This window comes from Oryctolagus cuniculus, chromosome 5, assembly GCF_051225735.1.
Source record: "Oryctolagus cuniculus isolate XC-2025 breed Fujian yellow rabbit chromosome 5, ASM5122573v1, whole genome shotgun sequence".
Taxonomy (NCBI): domain Eukaryota; kingdom Metazoa; phylum Chordata; class Mammalia; order Lagomorpha; family Leporidae; genus Oryctolagus; species Oryctolagus cuniculus.
The window spans coordinates 152,427,664-152,441,548 of NC_142871.1; the positions used below are offsets into that span (position 1 = coordinate 152,427,664).

The 13,885-nt window shown below is 48.2% G+C and overlaps 1 protein-coding gene across 4 annotated transcripts in view; it reads right to left on the reverse strand.

The window, feature by feature from the left end:
• Positions 1-13,885, reverse strand: part of RIPOR2 (RHO family interacting cell polarization regulator 2) — a 229,014-nt gene that overhangs the window by 133,830 nt on the left and 81,299 nt on the right. The window lies entirely within an intron of this gene.

A 13,885-nucleotide genomic window follows, 5' to 3' on the forward strand; every position in this document is an offset into this window, starting at 1 on the left:
GAATGGCCACAAACCTCTTCGAGTGCAGCTTTATCTTGAGTATGCCCATTCCCCTTCTTGAGTACATATTTTTGTTTTGCATGTAAATGAAGCTTGCTTCTTTGATGACCTTCACCTTGAATTCTTTCTTGTGTTGGAGAGGAGAATTCGGCCCCAGCCAGCCCTTGGTATCAGATTGTTCTTTGTGAACATCGGGTAGCAGGCCTACCTCATTCAATAACAAGGGGTTCAAGTAAAAATGCAGGCACACTAAAAATATGTACACAATCACCTTCAGGCTATGCCTATAAAGTTTATATGAAACATAAGTTCTTGTCTAGACTTCGGTCCCATTCCCCAGATATCTCATTATAGAAGTGGAAGTATTCCAAAATGCAAACAAAAGCAACAAACAAACAAACCCACAACAAACCAAAATTGAAAGCTGAAATCTGGTGCCAAGCGTTCAGATAAGGGATACTGAACCCATGCTGGGTTATCAGTAGTGACCCCTTCATCTCCTGGCCCAATTCTTCCTGGCCTCAAGATGTTTTCAAGCTCATGAGGGAAGGGAGGGCAGAATGTTCCCCCTTTGGAAGTAAAATATTTCTTTGCTTGCATCTGTGATTCTGGAAAGTTCCTGTGGGGGGACATTTGAAACCTTAGCTCTGCAGGGACTCAGTCTCCGCACCTGTTAACTGCTGTGAGGCGGCTGTGGTCCTGGATCGAGCCTGACTACTGACACTTCAGCTCGCATTCCCGGCTTCTGCTCACCTTAGAGAGTGCCAAGTCTGCTTTGTCAGGCACCCAGGAAGACCGCATGCATGTGGGTCTGTGTGGAGGCAGGAAATGGAGACTCCTGCGCCAGGAAGTCACCATCCTCCTTAGCCTACCGGCTGTCACCACCCCGAGTCTCCTCCTTCCTTGAATGTTTGAGATGCACAACAGAATAAAGAAGGGACACAAAGGTCCTACCTACTGAATTGGGGGACAGTCCTGCCCAGGAGGGAACAAGGTTCCGGAACTCTGAATGGATCGTTAGCTCCGCAGGGGTTTCTCAGTGTCCACCTCTAAAGAACTCAGCAGCAAAAGCTGCTCCCCTCCCGAACACAGTGTGGCCCAAAGAACACCAAGCTGGCGAGAAAAAGGGTGGTCCAAGTTTTCTCCAGTTCCTTAGAGTTCCACCTGCTGCCTTGAACTTCAGAAAAAAAAAAAAATGGAGATGCCTTTTCCTCCCTTCTCTCTAGCTGAAAGTAAAAGCCATCCCGAGATGGAGGAGAAGGGGGAGGAGGGGAAGGAGGAAGGAAAGAGAACAGGAAAACAGTGAGGCACTGCCTGGATTCTGGATGCTACCCTTGACCGTGGAGAAACCTCTGAGCATCAGGTATAGCTCAGCTTCCTCTCCTCCGCTCTGTGTCCCTCTAAGATGACTGCACAGGAGTTTGTGGTTCTTAATCACTCTGCATAGTTAAAAAAAAAAAGTCCCATTTTAAATGGTAGCTCAAGGGCCGGCGCTATGGCATAAGCAGATAAAGCCGCCACCTGCAGTGCCAGCTTCCCATATGGGTGCCAGTCTGAGACCCGGCTGCTCCACGTCTGATCCAGCTCTCTGCTATGGCCTGGGAAAGCAGCAGAAGATGGCCCAAGTCCTTGGGCCCCCGTACCCTGATGGGAGACCTGGAAGAGGCTCCTGGCTCCTGGCTCCTGGCTTCGGATCAGCCCAGGTCTGGCCGTTGTGGTCAATTGGGTAGTGAACCAATGGATGGAAGACGCCTCTCTCTGCCCCTCTTTCTCTCTATGTGTAACTCTGACTTTCAAATAAATAATTAAATCTTTCCATTCCCAATCTCTCTCCTGCTGAGAGTATGTTGCGCAGTCCAGGGCTTGCTTGGTCTGTGTGTGTCCATCCAGCACCTCTTCAAAATAAGACCTGAGGTTACTTTTCCTAGAACCTCTCTGGTGTGATGTGCAAGATTGAGAGGTGCCACCCATCCTCTCAGAGACCACAAACAGCTGAGTGCAGTGAACCCAGACTCACAAACAAGGGTGTAGACCCGAGAGATGCTGGGGCAGAGAGGAGAAAGAAAACAAGAAGCAAAAAGCATGGGGGTTTTGAGTGGGAGGAGCAGGAAGTGCCCTCCCCCGGGGCAAAAACCAAGACACCAAAAACCGAGCTCAAATCTCATGAAGCTATCATAACAAGGTTGAAGCTTTATTTTTTTTAATTTATTTTTTTTTAAATTTTTGACAGGCAGAGTGGACAGTGAGAGAGAGAGAGAGACAGAGAGACAGAGAGAAAGGTCTTCCTTTGCCGTTGGTTCACCCTCCAATGGTTGCTGCGGCGGTTGCGCTGCGGCCAGCACACTGCGCTGATCCGAAGGCAGGAGCCAGGTGCTTATTCTGGTCTCCCATGGGGTGCAGGGCCCAAGCACTTGGGCCATCCTCCACTGCATTCCCGGGCCCCAGCAGAGAACTGGCCTGGAAGAGGAGCGACCGGGACAGAATCCGGCGCCCCAACCAGGACTAGAACCCGGGGTGCTGGTGCTGCAGGCGGAGGATTAGCCAAGGTTGAAGCTTTTAAAACTCTTTGCACTGAACATGGCAGAGACTTCTCCAGTGACTCTGGGCTACCCAAGTGTTACACAAAGGTATAAGCCCAAATCCTTGCAAACAGCATCAGGTCCCGGGAAGGTGTGTGTTTCTTCTCTCCGTCCCTGGGTGTGAAAGGTCTGGTGCTTTTCAGGATACCCTCAAGCTCAGAGTTTGCGAAAGAGGGACAGCTCTCTGGGGACTCAATCCTGCTGGGACATCAAGAGAGAAACTTGGAGAAAATGGGGCAGGGCAAATACAGGCGAGTGGGTGTGACATGGGCTAATACAGGGAGTCAGTGAGGTCCAGGGAGCTAAGGACCGCCAACACCCACACCGTGTGCACCACCAAAATCCCGTCAGCCTCCGAGCCGATCCTGTATGGCTGGAGACGCTTCATCATGAAGCTGAGGTTCACTTCCCGTCATGCACCAGACACCAGGACAGCTTCCTGGAGACCACCATGTGTGCTGCTGCACAAACCCAAACCCTGCCTCCTTCGAACCTTCAATCAGGCCCTGCCCCAAGCACCACCACTACATAGGCTATAAAAAAGACAACCCCAGTCTGGATGGAGGCAGTTCCTCCTCGGGGCTGCCCACTCTCGTCTGAGTGTGCACCATGCCTTTGCCTTTCAATAAATCCTACCTTTCTGTTCACCTCTGTCTACATGTCCCAGTTGTATTCCCACATATGGGAAGATAAGAGCCTACACTAGCTCTAACTGAGGGTCTTTCTGAGCCCAGCCAGAGCTCTTAACCCCCTACAACATAATGTGGGGGTCTCAATCCCCACAACAGGTGCACTTCTTCCAATGTGGATTCCGCAGACGTCAACAGCACTGTCAATATCAGCCCCCATCTTCTGCCATCACGGAGATCATGGTGGTGATGGGCAGGGGCTTCACGAGCCAATCTGATGAAGGAGAGGCTCCCCTCCCCCAAGATCAGAAGCCGGAAAGCAAGCATTGTGTGTGTGTATGTGCGTGTGTGTGTGTTCGTGTGTGTGTATGTTGGGGGATGGCAGCTCCTTTCCCCAACAAGGTGTAGCCACTGGAGGAATGTCAGTATGCTGGGTGAATTCCTTCCTGGCAAAATTTCATCCAGTGTTTTAAGGAAGTACCACAGAGGGGAGGTGTTAAAGACTGAGAGGGTGTGGTAGAGACCGCAGCCCGGGGAAGGGGCAGGGCTACTTGGCCTCTGTATTCACTGCTGAACCCAGATAGGACCTCATGTCAGAAACACTGCAAGTGCAATCAGCTGCCTGGTGCACTCACGTGGCTCGGTTGTTATTTATAGAATAGTATAAATGTCCCTGGTATGAACACAGGACAGGGTGCAGAGTACCCAAGCTTTCTGGAATGGCAGCAAGTAGTGGTTCTTTCGTTTCATTGGTTGTATCTAATAAGAAAAACTTCATGCAGAAATAGTGTTATGATTGAGATGATACCGATCCTGTAGAGTTTTTGTTTGGCCCAGGTATCTCAGTGAGGGGAGGGAGCTGGCAATGCCTGTACTGAAAGCAAAATGCATTCTCTTTTCTTCCCTCCTCTCTCCTCTCCCACAGTCCTTTCTGCACCTTGGGAACACTGGGTCTTACCTTCCCTGGGGCACACTCCTGGGGTGTCATGGTTTACTTTATGATGTCAATATTCATGCCAGTAAAGACATGTTTTTCCATCAAGAAACATAGAGTATGTGTTGTTGCTCTCTGAGGCCCTAGTGAGCTGAGAAAGAGCGTTTAGAATGGCTGTCCCCACTTACTGAGGGGAAATTAGGAACAAGAAAGCAGGTGGCTGGGTGGTAAGGCACATGGGATGTGGCAGGGGCGCGCTGGGAGCGTCCAGGGAGTCAGCACCGCAAACCCACACCAGGAAATCCATATGGGGGTGACTAAAGAAAGGGAAAATAGGGTCAGGTCAAAAGCCCCTAAGGTGCAAGGAGGACAGGACTGGGTGAGCAGGGGTGGCTGTGTTGGTGCTGGGTTCTCCGATCTTTTTGGCTTCCCTGCTGTTCTCTGACCTCTGCAGCCCAGGCCTTGGACCTGAAGTTACAGGACTGAGGCTCATTTACCTGCCGGGTTGTAAGCCAGTCCACCCTGCCAGACCACCGGAGCCCAGAAAACTCCCTGACCAGGGATTTTCTCTTTGGAAGGACTTGTGAAGGCAAGAGTTTAAAATACAGCCATGCCTCAATATCGGAGGGAGGAAGGAACACTGGATTCCAGGACCCAAGTGGATATCAAATTCCGTGGATGCTCAAGTCTCTTGGATGAAATGGTATCCAATTTGCATATCACTTATGTAATCCTCCCATACACTACATTTAAAAAAAAAAACTTGCAGCATTTATTTATTTGAAAGGCAGAGAGACAAGAGGGACAGATAGAACACTCTCTCATTTGCTGGCTTACCCCTCACATGCCTGCAACAATAGGGGTCAGGCTGACGCCAGGATCCCAGAATGCAATGAGGGTCTCCCACATGCAGAAGCTGCGAGTCTAGAATGCAGTGGGGACAGGAGCCAGAACTGAAACCCAGGCACTCCCATATGGGGCGCAGGTGTCCCATAGCATCCTGAAAGCTATGCCAAATGCCTGCCCCTTCCTGAGTACTTGGAATCATCTCCAGCTTATCAGTCCCTGGTGAAAGAGGACACATAGACACTTTCTCATATAAATTAATCAGCTAATTCATGAGTTTTATGGTTGGATCGATGCCTTCATTTCTGTTGTCTGCCCACTAATGGACTAGAAGTCTTTAAACTGTATGGACTTAGATAAGACTTCCATAAAAGGATCTCTGAGAGTAAGTTAATAAAGAATTCCAAAGCAATTGAGTTTATAAGAATAATAAATGTTTCTCCAATTCCTTTGCCTCAGGCTTCGATTGCTATATTCTTTTGCCTGGTTCCTCTCCTATTTTAATGCACTGAAAAAAAAAAACCTGTATAAGACACATAATAGAAGCATTAAAAATTGGTACAGGGATATACAACTTGGCGGGAGACATTGTAGAGGTTTGGTGAGCAAGTCCAGGCTCCCTTTTCTGGGTGGCACATTCACTGGTGCTGACACACACTTCAGCAGTTTGAGGAGTGACACCAAGTTCCCTTTTCTTCATGCTCACTGGGATCAGAGGGTACATGGGAACGGAAGCTGTGGTTAGGACTACCTTGCCACAAAACGACTCCACCCCTGCTTACCTCCCACTGAGCAAGTCACAAATAAGTAGTGAATGGCAACTGTGGGGCTTCCTGCATTCTGCAGCCGGCATTGCCACACCGTTATCTCCAGCGGATTGAACCAGAGTGCAAAAATGCACGCTCTTTTGAAATGTGATGAAGCAACAAAGAATTCGGAAATGGGATGACCACATTTTCTGTACCGTATTGCACTCTTTTTGCACAATGTGAGAAACCCAGAAAAGAAGGAAACAAACATTTGAGGTTGTTGGCTGGGCAGGTTGCTAGGTAAGAGGCAGAATATTAAATGCCCCACCCAGCCAACATCCTCTCGTTAATTATTCCTGTCTTCACATCGTGCCTGCTTTCTCCTGTCCCAGTGTTCTTTTCATCCATCCACCCATCCAGCCACCCATCACCCATCCATCTATCCATCCAGCCATCCATCCATCCATCCATCCATCCACCCATCATCCATCTATCCATCCATCATCCATCATCCGTCCACCCATCCATCCACCCATCCATCCCTCCATCCATCCATCATCCACTTATCCATCCATCCATCCACCCACCCATCCATCCATCCATCCACCCATCATCCATCCATCATCCACCTATCCATCCATCCATCCATCCATCCATACATCCATCCATCACCCACTCATCCATCCATTCATCCACCCATCATCCACCTATCCATCCATCATCCATTCACCCATCCATCCATCCATCCATCTGTCCATCCATCCATCATCCATCCATCCATCTGACGCCCTCCCATCCACCCAGGACTTACTGGGTTCCCCTTCATGCTGGCTGCTGATGTGCTCATAAAGACTAATTGACTAGCTCTTGGGCAGGGGAGCCAATTTGCAGTGATCACTGGTTCATATACCGCCAATACTCCCACCACAGTGACTTCATCCTACTAACACGATGTCACTGAACACAAATTTGGGAAGAGAGGTCCAGCATCTCACCGTTACATATAGTTTCCAGCAAATGCATACAATGCATATAAACAACCTTTAGGGCACAGATAGCTGTAAAGTGGAGCAGTTACAAACTGATGAGCTTTGAGCGTTCATTGACATTGTTTCAAAGATCATTTATTTAATTGCATATTTATAATTCAAGCAACTTAATTTTAACTCCGGGCTGTTTTACCAAACATTGCAGAACACTGCTGAAACTTTAACAACGGAATTCCATAATCGGGTTGTGCTGGACAGAGACAAACAATGGGTGTTGGCTGTGTTATGAAAGTTTTCTTTTTTTCTTATCTGGAAAGCAAGACGTGCATATGTAAATACGCAGTGGCTGTGCAGCTGCTGTGGTAGGGCTGCAGGGGAAGTGCTGGGTAGAGAATCAGGGCGAGGAGCAGCACGAGGCCCAGTAATGGACAGAATGGTTGTCCCCCCCCCCCAAATTCATACAAGGAAGCCCTAATTCCCAGTGTGACTGCGTTTGGAGTAAGGAAGGGATTGAGGTTAAACGGGGTCAGAAGAGGACCAGCAGGTTCCTGTGCTGGAAGCTGGGTCCCAGGTGTGCAGAAGTGAGAGGTGAGGGACTTTCAACAGGTGGGGGGCCCTGTGGGAGGTACTCAGGTCGTGGGGCGTCACCCCCTTCATGGGTGTGGCTTGGGTCTCACGAGAGCAGATTAGTGCCGTGAGGGCAGGTTGTTGCACCGTGAGGCCACCGCCCGTGTTTGACCCCTTCTGCATGCACGGCTCAGCATCCTCACGCAGGCTGTTGCCATCCACCATGTATGGCAGCACAGAGTCCTCACCACACGCGGCTGCCCGACCTTGGACTTCACAGCCTCCAAAACCCTGAGCCAAAATCAACGTCTTCTCCTCATAATGCATCCAGTCGCGTGCGTTTTGTCACAGCAACAGAGAACAGACTACGACAGGGTCCTCATGAGAGGAGATACCGGAGTGCTCCCCCTCCTCCCTCCCAGCTCATGCTCCAGGAAAGCTTCTGCCACGATGCACAGAGACAAGAGCAGCCTGCAAGCCGGGAAGGGAGCTCCTTCCAGAAAATGAAACTGCTCTGATGCGCTCCGGGACTCGCCGCCCCAAAGTGTGGCCCCTTGCCACCTGGGAAGACAGGAGGCGTGAAAGACCAAGCCCACCTTCCCCACATAATCTCTGAAGTGGGTTGCCTCCCTCACATGAGAGGTGCCCTCCCTGTCTCTGGGGACACAGAGACTCAGAGGAGAACATGGACACACAGCTTTGCCAAGTCCCTCGGTTTGTTATCACTGGACACAACCCTCCATCCAGTGGCCCTCCTGTGTGACTGCCTGCTCCTCATCACACCTCAGCATAAGAATGCGCAGGCCTGGGGCTGCGCAGTGGTGTAGTGGGTAAGGCCGCCGCCTGCAGTGCCAGCATCCCGTGGGGACCCTGGTTCGACTCCCGGATGCTCTACTTCCAATCCAGTTCCCTGCTGATGTGCCTGAGAAAGCAGCAGTGGAGGCCCAAGTCCTTGGACCTCTACCACCCACATGGGAGACCCGGAAGAAGCTCCTGGCTCCTGGCTTCTCGCTGGCCCAGCTCCAGCCATTACGGCCATTTGGGGAGTGAACCAGAGGATGGAAGATCTCTCTCTCTCTCTCTCTCTCTCTCTTTCTCCCTCCTTCTCTCCATATTTCTGCCTTTCAAATATATAAATAAAACTTAAAAAAAAAAAGAATACGCAGGCTTTCCTGGATCATTGGGTCTTCATTTCCAAAGGCTGCCATGTCACGTAAAACCTCCAAGAAATAAATTTGCATGCTTCTCTGTTGTTAGTCTGTTAGTCTGTTAGTCTGTTAGTCTGTTATTATAGGGGCCTTGGCCGTGAGCCTAAGGTGGAAGAGTTATCTCCCCTGCTGCCGCTGGAACCTGGATCTCCGACTTCAGTCTCCAGAACTGTGAGGAAGGTAACTTGCAGGGGTTTAGGTCACCCAGTTGTGATATTTTGTTGTGGCAGCTGAGAACAATAATACACAGCTTTACAGCAAAATTACCTCCGAAGAGGCTGGCAACCTGGACTCAACCCAAGCACCTGAGAACACACAGAGGGGGTGTGGCTCAGCAGGCTAAGCTACTGCCTGTGATGCTGGCATCCTATAAGGCCACCAGTTCAAGTCCCGGCTGCTCTACTTCGTATCCAGCTGCCCGTTAATGTGCCTGGGAAAGCAGTAGAAGATGGCCCAAGTGCTCGGGCCCCTGCACCCACGTGGGAGACCCGGATGAAGCTTCAGCCTGGCTTCAGCCCAGCCCAGTCTGGCTGGCTATTGTGGGTATTTGGAGAGTGAACCAATGGATGGAAGATCTCTCTCTCTCCCTCTCTCTCTCTCTTTCTCTCTCTCTCTGTCACTTCACCTTTCAATTAAATAAATAACTAAATCTTAAACACACACACACACACACACACAGAGGAGGTGGGTCTGAGCTCAGTCATTGGCCTTTTCCTACTGAGGGACATTTTCTGTGGCTCTAGTCAGTGTCTTCAGCTCAGGTCTCTGGCAAATCGTGACTCTCGGCAGGTGCTGGCTGGGCAGGGGGCACCCTCGTGGTGGCGCCCAGGCTGAGAAACACCACAGGCAGGCGAGGACGGGGTGATTGGGGGACTGCTCACTCTAAGAGAGTCCCACTGGGGACCCGTGCAGGCGGCCTGCAACAGTGGCTTCTCATTCCAATGTGATGGACAGCTCAGGTGGCACCAATAACATCTCACAAGCCTCAGGATTCCCAGCTTTGCTAACGTAATTTATGTCCTTTAGGAAGAGAATGTGGTTGAGAATCTTGGACAGAAGGAGGCTGCAGAGAATCCGAGGGAAATCTTTCCAAGGTGCTGTGTGTGGACCTGAGTCAACAGTAAAGAGATATTGAGGACTGTGAGCAGTTCATGGCACAGGTAACAGCATCTCCACCAGGTACGTGTAGACACGCTTCAAGAAAAGGACGTTGATCAAAATGCTAATAAGCTTTGGGGGGAGAGTTTAATTCTATATATTTCCTTGCATTGTTTGCATTTTCAATAACTCAATTTTTTGACCAAAATTAATCAAAATAAATAAAAACTACCAATTACGAAAAAAAGAAAATAAGTCTCAAGAAGGAAGAGGTGGGTCCTTCCCTGCCACCCACCTAAGAGACCTGGATGGAGTTTCTGGCTCCTGGTTTGATCTGGCCCAGCTCTGGTTGTTGTGGGCATTTGGGGGAGTGTCTCTGTTGTGTTGCCTTTCAAATATATATAAACAAATAAATAAACATAGACAATGAGAGAAAGAAGAGAAAACCACATGTGTAGTTCCAAGAGCCAGGAATAACCACCGCTTGCTAATGTGTTGGTGCCCGGCCCCCAGACCGTGTGCTGGGTATGGCCTGCTTCTGTTGTAATCTCACTCTCTCTCCAGCCTTGGAGTCATCTGTTTCCATCTCTGCACACGCACTGCGGAGCATGGGGGTGAGCGTCTCGCCGATTACACTATTGGGATAGATTCTGCAGCAGAGTAGACCCTCCATCCCTGCGCACATTTTTAAACTTCTCTTCTTCAAAAATATTTGAATCTTTAAAAAAAATTCATTTATTTGAAAGGCAGAGAGACAGAGAGAGAATTTCTACCTGTTGGTTCACTCCCCAAATGCCTGTAACACCAAGGGCTGGGCCTGGTGGAAACCAGGAGTCTGGAACTCAGTCCGGGTCTCCCACGTGAATGGCAGGGACCCGTGGACTTGAGACATGGGCTGCTGCCTCCCAGGAGCTACCTTAGCAGGACGCAAGGATGGGAGGTGCCACCAGGACTGGACGGGATGTGGCCATCCCACACTGTATCTTAACCACGGCGTCAAATATCCATCCCTAACTACCTCTAATTAGCCCCTTTCAGCCCTCCCAAGGCTCTCAAAGCTCAGACTGCTCTCCGGATCTTTCCTCTTTTTGCAGACAAAATTCTCCGACTCCTGCTTTCCTCCCCCACCTTTAAGTCTGTACCTTCTTAGCCTCCCCTCTGTTCAGATGACATCCTCTCTGTACGTTGCCCAACATCTGTGCTGCTTCTTTTTAAAAAATTTTTTTTGGTGTTATATGTAATCCTGTCCATAATAATAATAATAATAAAAACCTTGAGGAAATTCAAGGAAACACAAGGGAGAAAATTGGAATCACATGAAACTCGAACAGTAAGAGAGAATTACTGCTAAAGTAGCAAATACTTTGTTTTTCACATGCGTGATTGTGTTTATCTGTCCATCAAGTGGTACTTTTATGCAATTGATGGTATTCTTCATGTTCTATTCTCTTATAATAGATCATATTTCTCTGATAATAGATCATAAGATTTTCACACAAACACAGTCTTCAACAATGAAATTTAAAACTATTTTTTTCCAAGTTTAAAATACCTTTCTTCCTTATTTTAAAAGAAGTGCATGCTTATCCTATAAAAATTAGAAACTATAGTTAAGAAAGAAAAACCCAAATCCCTATAAGCCTACCTCTGAGGGATAGCCAGGTGACAACATTTTTATAGAACTCTATTTTATATGATCCCTTTGACTCTTAGACCTATCAGTATGGTCAATTGTGAACTGAAATTGATCACTTGGACTAGTGAGATGGCATTGGTACATGCAGTCTTAATGGGGTTGTATTGGAATCCCCTGGTACATTTCTGACTTCACCACTTGGGGCAAGTCTGATTGAGCATGTCCCAAATTGTACATCTCCTCCCTCTCTTATTCCCACTCTTATATTTAACAGGGATCACTTTTCAGTTAACTTTAAACACCTAAGAGTAATTGTGTGTTAATTACATAGCTCAACCAATGGTATCAAGACTAGTGTCTGCTAATACTAACTGATAGAATTAAAAAGGGAGAGAACGATCCAACATGGGAAGCAGGATACACAGCAGACTCATAGAATGGCAGTTGCCCTAAACAGCACTCTGGCCTCAGAATCGGCCCTTGAGGTGTTCGGATCTGGCTGAAGAGCCCATGAGAGTATTTTAGGCATGGAAAGCCAAGACACTCTGGAAAAAAAAAAAAACACCTAAATGAAAGATCTCTGCAAGTGAGATCCCAGTGGAAAGAACGGGCCATCAAAGAAGGAGGTACCTTTCTCTGAAGGGAGGAGAGAGCTTCCACTTTGACTACGGCCTTGTCGAAATAAGATCAAAGTCAGCGAGCTCAGAGGGCTTCCATGGCCTTGGCAACTCATGACTAGAGGCTGGGGAGATTGATGATGCCTTAAACAAGAGTGGCAATTTGTTAAGTCAACAACAGGAGTCACTGTGCACTTACTCCCCATGTAGGATCTCTGTCCTTAATGTGTAGTTCAATGTGAATTAATGATATGACTAGTGCTCAAACAGTATTTGGCAATTTGTGGTTCATGTGGGGGCAAACTGATGAAATCTTTGCTTAATATATACTAAATTGATCTTCTGTATATAAAGATAATCGAAAATGAATCTTGATGTGAATGGAATGGGAGAGGGAGCGAGAGATGGGAGGGTAGTGGGTAGGTGGGAAGTTATGGGGGGGGAAGCCATTGTAATCCATAAACTGTATTTTGGAAATTTATATCTGCTAAATAAAAGTTTAAAAAAAAAGAACTCTATTTTATAAAGACCTTTGAGCTGGGCTTCATTCTACATCATCGGTGATGTCCAAGTATTCTTACTCCAACCCCATGATACTCTGTGTAGATGCCACTATGACGAGAGCCTCCATTCTGTAGAGGCTCTGCATCTGTGAGCCTTGTAGGTGGCAGAGGTGAGGGACAGACCGAGGCAGCTGCCTTCAGAAGTTTAACAACTGCCTTCCAGCGCGCTCAGCCTAGAGTGATCTTTCAACACTGAAATGTCGCTGTCTGCCCCGGGCTGGAGGCGATCTACTCTCCTTCGGGAGCAAATATCCAGTGTGGTTCCCTGTGGATCTTTTGTTTCTCTAGTACTACTTGCATGTGGAATTACTTTGTTTAGGCTATCAGTGGATTCTCACTTCAGTCTTTTCCAAATGGTTAACAAGTATCTAATTTAATCACTGAATGATCTGTCAACTGATTTAAGCTGCTACCTTCGTTTTTTGTTTCAGTCTTCTCCTGCCTTCTTTGGAAACCTGTTTCATTTCTTATCCACCCTCTATTGAGTCTTGAAAGTGTGAATTAGCTTTGGGTTATCTGTACATGTACTTGAGTGGTAGATTGACACACTGACTCTTTCATTAGCATTAATAGGGAATGAAACAGTGAGCAAGATTGAAACAACTTTCTTGGGACTTAAGAATCTAGAGATGTCTATAACAATTTAAAAACACTTGGGCCAGCGGTGTGGCTCAGTGGATTAAAGCCTTGGCCTGAAGTGCCGGCATCTCATTTGGGCGCCAGTTCTAGTCCTGGCTGCTCCTTTTCTGATCCAGCTCTCTGCTATGGCCTGGGATAGCAGTGGAGGATGGCCCGAGTCCTTGGGCCCCTGCACCCATGTGGGAGACCCGGAAGAAGCTCCTGGCTCCTGGTTTCAGATCGGCGCAGCTCCAGCCATTGCAGCCATCTGGGGAGTGAACCAGCAGATAGAAGACTTCTCTCTCTGTCACTCTGTCTTTCAAATAAATAAAATAAATCTTTAAAAAAAACACTTGTGCTTCATGTCTTAAAAAGATGTAATTATTTGTTTGCAAGGCAGAGTGACAGAGAGAGGAGGGATGGAGGGGAGATGGGAGAGAGAAAGAGAGAGAGAGAGAGAGAGAGAGAGAATGAATCTTCCATTCTCTGGTTCATTCCTCAAATGCCTACACTAACCAAGACTGGACCAGGTGGATTCTGGGAACCGAGAATTCCATCCTGGCCTCCCACATAGGTGGCAGGGGCTCCTCACTTTGACCCATCTGCTGCTGTCTCCCCAGGTCCATTAGTAGGAAGCTGGATTGGAGGCAGAGCAGTTAGGACACAAACCAGGGATGCCAGCATTGCAAGGTGGCTTAACCTGCTACGCCACAATGTCATCCCTTACGATGCATATATAATGCCCCATGCTTTATCCCCATTTTTCGTACAAGGCTAGGGAGTGTGGAGAGATTACATTTCCCAAAGTCAACTAGCTGTGCAGAGGGCTTGGTGAAGTTAATAGCAAGTCCA